This window comes from Lynx canadensis, chromosome B3 (assembly GCF_007474595.2).
Source record: "Lynx canadensis isolate LIC74 chromosome B3, mLynCan4.pri.v2, whole genome shotgun sequence".
NCBI lineage: Eukaryota > Metazoa > Chordata > Mammalia > Carnivora > Felidae > Lynx > Lynx canadensis.
Window position 1 is genome coordinate 107,226,740 of NC_044308.2, and position 9,555 is coordinate 107,236,294.

Sequence of the window (9,555 nt, forward strand, 5' to 3'; positions counted from 1 at the left end):
TCTTCATTTTTTTAGAAAAAATTTTAAGTAGGCTTCGTGCCCAACACAGACCCCAATGCAGAACTTGAACTCATGCCCCTGAGATCAAGAACTGAGCTGAAATCAAGAGTCAGACACTTAACTGACTGAGCCACCCAGGTGCCCCTCAATATAGAATCTTGTCAAGCACCCATCATTTTTCCATAAAATCTGAATTCCAGCACCATGGTGTTATAGTCCTGAGCTGCACATAACCAGAAATAAAAACAGAAAGCTCACTCTGCCTTGAGCCCCTTCCAAATCTGAATCCTATTTTGTAGGTTTAAAAATTTTAGCCACAAAAATCCATTAACCAACTTTGGAACAAAGGAAGAGAATTTTTGTTTTAGCCCAAAAGACTCTCTTGTGAATTATGCATGATGTTTTTCCAGCGCTAGGAAAAGGGAGCCAGGGCAGGAGAAATACATGCCACCAGCTTCTATAAAATTCTAAAAGCAGATAACTGGTCTCATCATGTCAAGAACATACTAAAGACAATCCTTGGGTCAGTTATAACCTAGGGACCAACTTTTTTTTTTTTTTTTAGGAGCTTTTTTTTTTTTTAATTTTTTTTTTCAACGTTTATTTATTTTTGGGACAGAGAGAGACAAAGCATGAACGGGGGAGGGGCAGAGAGAGAGGGAGACACAGAATCGGAAACAGGCTCCAGGCTCTGAGCCATCAGCCCAGAGCCCGACGCGGGGCTCGAACTCACGGACCGCGAGATCGTGACCTGGCTGAAGTCGGACGCCCAACCGACTGCGCCACCCAGGCGCCCCTAGGAGCTTTTTATTGAACAGGTTACAGAAGAGGTTTAGCTAAAAAGACCAAAGCCCATGTCATCATCAGACTCCTCAGATTCTTCTTTCTTTGCTTCCACTTTCTTCTCCTCAGCTGGAGCAGCAGTGGTGGAAGAAGCAGGTCCTCCTGCTGGGGCAGATCCACCAGCCCTTACTTTGCAATGAGGCACCCGATGTTGACATTGACCAGGGCCTTTGCAAACAAGCTTAGTCAGAAAGGTTCAACATTTATACCTGCTGCTTGAATGAGGGCATTGATCTTATCCTCCGTGACTGTGACCTCATCATCATGCTGGATGAGGGCTGAGCAGATGCAGGTGAATTCCTAGACAGAGGCCATGGGCAGGTGAGTGCTGAGCTGGCACAGTGCTAGTCGCTGGATGAAGTGAGGGCCTCACCCCAAAGCAGCCTTAGCTTCCTCGGAAGGACAGAGCACCTTAGCAGCAGCTGAGAAAAGGCCCAACTTTAAACTTTCTGCAAAAATTATTAAAAATTTTAAATTTCTGCAAAAGTGATTCAAAATAACCCCAAGAGGGGCACCTAGGTAGCTCAGTCGGTTAAACATCTGACTTCAGGTCCGGTCATGATCCCCCTGGTCTGTGAGTTCAAGCCCCATGTCAGGCTCTGTGCTGACAGCTCAGAGCCTGGAGCCTGCTTTGGATTCTGTGTCACTGCCCCTTCCCCATTCACACTCTGTCTCTCTGTGTCTCTCAAAAATGAATAAACGTTAAAAAATTAAAAAAAAAAAGGCTAGATGATTGTCCCTTTCCAAGGGCCTCTTTCCCCTACCTTCTCCTAGGTAACTAGCATGAAAACAATGCTATGCAATTTTCATGTCCTTCCCAAGGACCAAACTGGAGGAAACTTCATAAAGTTCTTGATAGACCAAGGTGTGTATTTATTTCTCTTAAAGAGCCATTTCTACCTTCTTGCCCTCAATGGAAATTACAAATTTTCCCAATGCTAATATAAGCCCCAGGCTACTGAGTCCATAAGTCACAGAGTCCATTAGAGTGATGCAAAGAAACACTTTTTCCCTAAGCCCCAAACAGGGAATTTGGCACCAAAACTAAAATTGATGAGATTACATATTTGGTATTGAAGCCAACTCATGGTCATAGCCAAGGGGTCCCTAATTTCCTACCCTTCTGCAAGATATAGGTACGGCCTCCATAAGGTAAAAAGCCACCCACCAACTGCCTATGTCACCAATGTATAAAACTCAGTGAGCTCATAATATAAACAGAGAACTATTTACTATATTCTTGGCACTGACAAGCTTATAAACAATAGCTCAGTGGAATATTTTTGCATTAGGTTCGTTTCCTGAGTGTGTTTTTCTTATAAAATCTGCGCTCTTACCCAAAGATTACATTACTCATTAGGCATTACAGTTGTCCTTGTGACCTAAAATCAAAGGGGTGTTACCTGGGCATTTTCCCAGATAATGATCAGCCATTCTTGGGTTGAGGTACGGGAAAGTTTTTGTGTACAGCATCCAGCAGGTGGCACTCACATCCAAGGCTACAGGGAGCTTTCCCACTGGCAGAGAAATCTTTGTTCACAAAAGATTGTTCATTACAGCTCAGTAAATAAATAGTAGACAGATGGCTTCTTAATAAAAGACCATGAATTTCACTCCTAGTGTCTTCTTAAATGAAGTTTTGACATTGCATGTAAGCAGGAAGCAATTTATGTGGCTTTTTGTGTGTAAAGTAATCCGAGACTGGAAAAATTCCACACTGAAAATATAGCTTTGTGGACATTATGAACTGAATGTTTGTGCCCCCCCAATATTCATTTGTTAAATTCTAATGCCCCAATATGATAGTATGTAGTGGTGGGGCCTTTGGGAGGTAATTAGGTTACAGAAGTAGAGCTCTCAGGTCACCTGGCTGGCTCAGTCAGTGGAGCAGGCAACTTTTGATTTCAGCGTTGTGAGTTCACACCCCACCTTGGGTGTTGAGATTACTTCAAAATAAAATCTTAAAAAAAAAAAAAAAAAGAGTAGAGCTCTCATGAACGGGATTAGTTCCTTTATAAGAAGAGGCCAGCTTCTTATAAACACACATAAGAGCTAGCTTTCTGTTCTGTCTGCCAAGTAAGAACACAGCAAGAAGACAGCCTTTTGGAAACCTGGAATATGGGACTCACCGAGAACTTGACCATGTTGGCATCCTGATCACAGCCTTCCAACCTACAGAACTGTGAGAAATAACTCTTGTTATTTAAGCCACCCTGTCTATGGTGATTTGGTCTAAGATATTTCTGTTATCCCTTGCATAATTTAGTAATATTTGCAATAGAATTAACGAACCATATGTCACTTTGAATATTAAAAAACAAGCCCAAACCATTTTGAATAAGAATGAATTAAGCAGAGAAAAACATAAAACAAGAAGATATTCCTTGCTAAATATTCTCATATAACAACAGTGCCTGTGATTGCCAAATCATGTTCACGAAGGCCCAGGAATTGTTTTGCAAAAGGGATGGAATCAGCATGATCATAGACTATGCTTAGGATATATTTATCCTTGGGTCACATGTGGTAATTATGATTATGAATCCATATCATCTCTTCCCGAATAAGCAAAATCAATAAGCAAAATCAACTACTCTATTACTTTATTAATGTAAGGGGAAGTGCAGTAAAGTCTTGTTGGCCGTACAAGATCAGGTAGACAAATATGACCTAACAATGCAACTCACCACACACTTACTATGTATCACACAATCAAAAACCTGCCACATAAAGCAATGTAACCTCTACAGCAAGTCTGTGAGGCAGGTAGCACAATTATCTCCACTTTGTAGGAAAGGAAAAGAAAGTTTAGAAGCAAATTATGTAACCCACGTTAGCTTCATCTCCTCATTGTAAAATGAGAGAAAAAAAAGTATAAGCTATTTTTTAGGGCTGTGAAAATTAAATAAAAGAATCCATGTTTACTCTTACTTAGCCTTGTAAGAATAAATCCTAAGTATGTGATTACTAATACTAGTGCTGCTGCTGCTGCTATGATCACTACTACTATTATGTCATAAAAGGATACAATGTTACATAATATTATTATACATACTATATAATTATTTCTGATGCATTGTTATAGATTGTATTAATATATATTATAATTTTTATTATGTTATAGAGGTAGGTATTTGTTCAGAGTCACACAGACAGTATGTGGCAGAGTCAGAATTTGAACTCAGGTCTTTCTGACTCCAGAACTTGAGTGCTCAGTCTAGAGGAGGCAATGCTTTTGAATGACTAAACCAGGGTAATTCTGAGAGTAAAATAACACTTCTGGAAATAGGAAATTACTTTCTTTTATGGAGAGAATATAAGAACCATCATCAGAAAACAGCCATCTCTCCAAGTTTCTCCTTCCAGACCCAAACACACACATGAACAAGCAAGTGCCTTTTCTCCCCACCCCATCCTGTAGGTTAAGATGACCTTTTATCTTTCTGACCAAAATATGATACCTTAATGGTCATAGAATTACATCCTTCTCAAGGGAGGCGGGTAAGGAACTAAAATTTAATGAAGAACCATGACTGGTGTAAGCCAGAACTACTCAGCTTTGAGCCAAGGTGACCACACCATAGGATGCATAGCCAAGTCTTGGTCCTGGCTTATCCAGTATCAGCAACACGACAGAGTGAGCTATAATCCAGGCATTTCAATCACAGTGGTTGGTGGTGCCAAACCATGGCATCGAGGGGCAAGTTCTCCTACTAGTAACCTTAATAAGCTGGGTGTGATTTTGAATATTTCTTGATAGGATTCTAATCCACCCACCAAGTTCATTTCATTCATTTGCCATTCTTCTAACTGCCTTGAAATGTATATGTAAAATTGTTTTGGAGTAGTATATTTTAATATATTACACTGAAACCCCTTTCCTAGTTCATAAGGATAAAATGAATTGATTTAAATTATATTATTATTTAAATTATATTATATTTATATTATACTATATTATATTATATTAATTGATTTAAATTCTATATTATATAATTTAAATTATATTATAATATTATATTATTTATATTTAAATTATATTATTTCACTCATTTGCCATTCTTCTAACTGCCTTGAAATGTACATGTAAAATTGTTTTGGAGTAGTATATTTTAATATATTACACTGAAACCCCTTTCCTAGTTCATAAGGATAAAATGAATTGATTTAAATTATATTATTTTGGGTTTTGGATTCCCAAGATTTCTGTGTATGTCTATGTTTTAAGCTATCATTTCTTCAATACCTATCATGTATTGGGCATTATGCTTAACACTTTAAATACATTTTTGCATCATTTAATCTTCAAGTGTAAGCCAGGAGTTCTTAATTTAGGATTAAGTTCAGGGTGTCCATATATTAGATGAAGAAAAAAATCACATCTATACTTTAATTAACCTCTATTTTTTTTAATTAACCTCTAAAAAAAATGTAGCATTTCCTTGAATTATCACTGTAGGCAGTAAACCAAGTAGCATACCCGTAGTACCTATGTCTTTGTCACCAATAGAAACCACAGATATTTTCAAGTCACATGATAGCTCTTGCAGATATCTCAAAATATGACTTATACTAGGCACTTCTTAAAAATTACATTAATTAGGGGTGCCTGGGTGACTCAGCTGGTTAAGTGTCTGACTTCTGCTCAGGTCATGATCTCATCGTGAGTTCAAGCCCCCCCCCTTCGAGCCCTGTCCTCACAGCTCAGAGCCTGGAGCCTGCTTTAGATTCTGTGTCTCCCTCTCTCTTGGTCCCTCCCCTGCTCGCACTCTGTCTCTCTCTCTCTCTCTCAAAAATAAATAAACATAAAACTTTTTTTTAATTACATCAATTATTATTAGACCAATTATTGTTAATTACTATTAGGGTCTAATGGTAATTAATAAAAGATAATATATATTAGTAGCTCACAAATTTGGTAATTTTGTCAAGTATAGTTCTTTATAGCTGATTTTAGTGGTATTTATTTAAAAACATTGTTCTCAGAAGGGGTCTGTAGACCTCACAAAACTGCACCAGGTGTACTTGGTACAAAACAGAGTAAGAATCTCTAGTCAAGGCTAATTACAATAACTCCACTTCCCCCAACCAGTGACTTGTTTATAAATTAGCATATGACCCAATTCTGACCAATCAGACAAAGAAAAATCTGTTAAAGGGAGGCTTCCTCTTTCCAGAGTGCTCCAAGAAGAGAAAGTTGCTCTGATCCCTCTGGATGCAGCTGTGCCTAGATAAGATGGCTGGAACAGTTGCAACCACTTTGCAACTAACCTAGGGAGGACATTAACACACAGAAGATGGTGTCTCCAGGAGGACTGCTGTGAGAAGACTGCCTGGAGGGTCCTGCCTGGAACCTGCCCTACTGTTTCAGCCAGTTTGGGTTTGGGTTTTCTGATATTTGCAGCCATATGTACCTTAATTCTGCTGCCACACTTAGAGAAAAAGCCTCTCTGAGAAGGTAACACTCAAGTGGCAGGAAGGATTAGGCAGAAGAGGGGCGATCCTCAGGGTTAGAGGAAACAATGTCTGCAAAGTCTTTGAAGAGTGAATGACTTTGGCTTCTTTGAGACACTAAAACCTCAGAGTACTGAAGTATAGTAACTGAAGGGGAGGGTGAAATGAGAGAAGATTAGCCAAAAAAAAAAAAAAATCATGCAGGGCCTTCCAGGCCACGGCGAAAAGTTGAGACTTTTAAGTGTATTGAGATGCCATTGAAGGACTTGAGGCAAAGAAGTGACAAGATCCAAGTTCATTCTGGCTGCTGCTGTTTGGAGAATATACTAGAGAGGGAGTATAGCCCTGGGGAGATGTGGGGCTATTGTAGGAATGAATCTAGGTAAGAGATGATGATAACCTGGACTCTATAATGGGAATATTAATTGAAACTGCTAATCTCAAAATTTAGTTTGTGGAAGAATCACTTCTTGTATTTGTTTAAAATGCAGGTAAGGGGTGCCTGGGTGGCTCAGTTAAGTCAGTGAAGCATCCGACTTCATTCAGTTCAGGTCATGATCTCATGGTTCATGAGTTCTAGCCCCTCGTCATGCTTTGCACTGCCCATCCTCCCCCTGCACATGTGTTCTCTCTCTCTCCCCCCCCCCAAAAAACAAATAAATAAACATTTTTTTTAAAAAGAAATGATCTTATCATTCTCTGTCCCTTACATTCCTGAACATTATTCCTTCACTCAAAAAGCATCTATTAAGCTTCATCTAGGTGCTTGGCGCAGACCTGGGCACTGGTCATACCAAAATAAATAAAGCATACCCTCTCTTATGATAGATGTTTATCATTTTCCCTATCTTTCCTTGGATGCCATTCACGCTATAAAACGTAGCATTATGGAGAAAAGGAAGATCACAAAGAGAAATTAGATTCAGTAGAAAATAGAAGCAGGAGAATATTCAAGAACAAGACTTTGGAAAAATATAAACTGATGAGACTGTCCTGAGATCCTGCATGTGGATCGGGTCTTATTATGAATCACTTACCTGAACCTTAAACAAAGAACAGGCAACCTCTAATATCAGGACAGCATCTGACAACCTGAGAGCACTCCAGAGACATGTACTGAATACTCAGAAGAGAAAACTATGTGTCTAGATTGCTTTATAAATCACTGGGGTCGAGATTTTCTTGTTGAGGGGAGGAAGAAACAAAAAGAACTATAATGCCATCTTCTAAAGTTGTCCAAGACAAAGTCCTCAAATCATTGCATGCTGATCCCATCTGAAAGGTAGAAAATCTGAGAATCCATGAGATATTATTGGGATTTTAGCCCCAGTCCTAGACCCTTTGATGTCTAATATACTTGGCTCTCTAACTCTCTCCTGAATAAGACTAGAAGGGGTTTATTGTGAGCATAATTACTGTTTCTCCAAATAATACCAGAAATTCTTTACTAAAGGATAAATACTGAGTTGTTTCGAGTAGGCATCAAAGGTTACAATAAAGCTTTAAACACTTCTGCCAAGAGCCTTAAAAGCAACAATCATTCAGTAAGTAACAGCCTGTTCTCATGAGTTATCTAGAACCTCAAATTTTTTCCTAGCCACCCTGAACTCTTCTCTTTAAGTTTGTTTGTTTGTTTGTTTGTTTGTTTGTTTGTTTGTTTTTGAGGGAGAGGAAGAGAGAGAGAGAGAAAGAGAGAGGGAGGGAAGGAAGGAGGGAGTATTCATGCATGAACAGGGAGGGGCAGAAAGAGGGAGAGAGAGAATCCCAAACAGGCTCCAAGCCGGGCTTCATCTCACAAACCATGATGAGATCATGACGTAGGCTGAAATCAAGAGTCAGATGCTTAACCAACTGAGCCACCCAGATGCCCCTCCTAGCTACCCTGAACTCTTAACAAGCTGACAAACAATATGTTAGACAAGTGCAATAAAGAAAATTATGTATTGTGTACAAGTCACACTCTCAATAAACTGCCTTTGCTAACATTCTGGGCACAGCAAGGCTTTCAGGCTGCTGGCATATCTCTGATTTCAAATATAGAAATAAATTTAAAAGTATAAAAATATAGGGTGCCTGGCTGACTCAGTCCATGGAGCATGCAACTCTTGATCTTGGGGTCATGAGTTCAAACCCCACTTGGGGACAGAGTTTACTTAAAAATTTTTAAAGATGAAAATAAAATATACAAATATAGAAATGGAATCCTGGCAGCCTAAAAGCTTTATTTTACCTTAATAGACATATGGCTTACTAATAGGTGGGGAAAAGAGGATGAGGAGACTGCCTGCCTAATTTAAATTTAAATTTACAAACTGTTTATAAAATTGCAGCATTTGGTTTGCTAAGTATTTTGCTTTCTGTGCTGCCAAATGGCCAGTTTGACTGGGTTTGGGTAGTTATTGTGTTTGGTTGGTTTTTTTTACAGAATTATGATACTAGCTTTATATAGACACAATCTTATGCACTTGGAAGAATCTGGTTTTAAAACTGTAACTGTAGCTTGTACACATGCTTATACTTCCTAACCAATACAACTACAATTGTTCCCAAAAGATACTCTGTTTACATTAGATTTATTTTTCCTGGTTTAATACACAGTTAAACACCCATAAATTCACCAAATCTAGTTAGATAAAAATCTTTCTCTCATTACCTTATGAATATTTACTATGGTTAACACCTTCCTGGGGCGCTCTGGCAGCATTTTTGTTTAGGGTTTGTTAATGAAAACCATTCCTAGAAAAAGTCTAGAGTCACATCTAAAGACAAAGATCTTTTTAAAATTTTTTGTAATAAAAATATTTATCCTCCAAACATGAGTACTAATGTAGGTGAAATCAGTCTAGACTTTTTTTTTAAAGTTTATTTATTTTGAGAAAGAGAGAGGGAGCATGCAATGCACCGTCAGTGTGTAGTCCACTCAGGGCTTGAACCCACAAACTGTGAGATCATGACCTGAGCTGAAACCAAGAGTTGGATGCTTAACCCGTGGAGCTATCCAGGAGCCCCGCCAGTCCATACTTCTGTTATAAAGTATGTGAAGCTACCATGATGCTTTTCTGTGTAATTATGCTTTCCACTTCTCAGGGACAATCTGTCTCAAAGGGAGTCATTTAGCTACCTGAACAGTTTTCTGTTTCCACCAGCACAATCTCATCAGGAGAGATTGCGCAGGGAGATAAGGCTATCCTACGTACAGCTGCATCTAGAGTCCAAGGTCAAATCCTACTGTTAAAGCTACATTTGGCTCAAGAATCA

The 9,555-nt window shown here is 38.8% G+C and overlaps 1 pseudogene; it reads right to left on the minus strand.

The window, feature by feature from the left end:
- Positions 1–820: 820 nt before the first annotated feature.
- Positions 821–1,158, minus strand: LOC115517244 (annotated as a pseudogene).
- Positions 1,159–9,555: the final 8,397 nt, after the last annotated feature.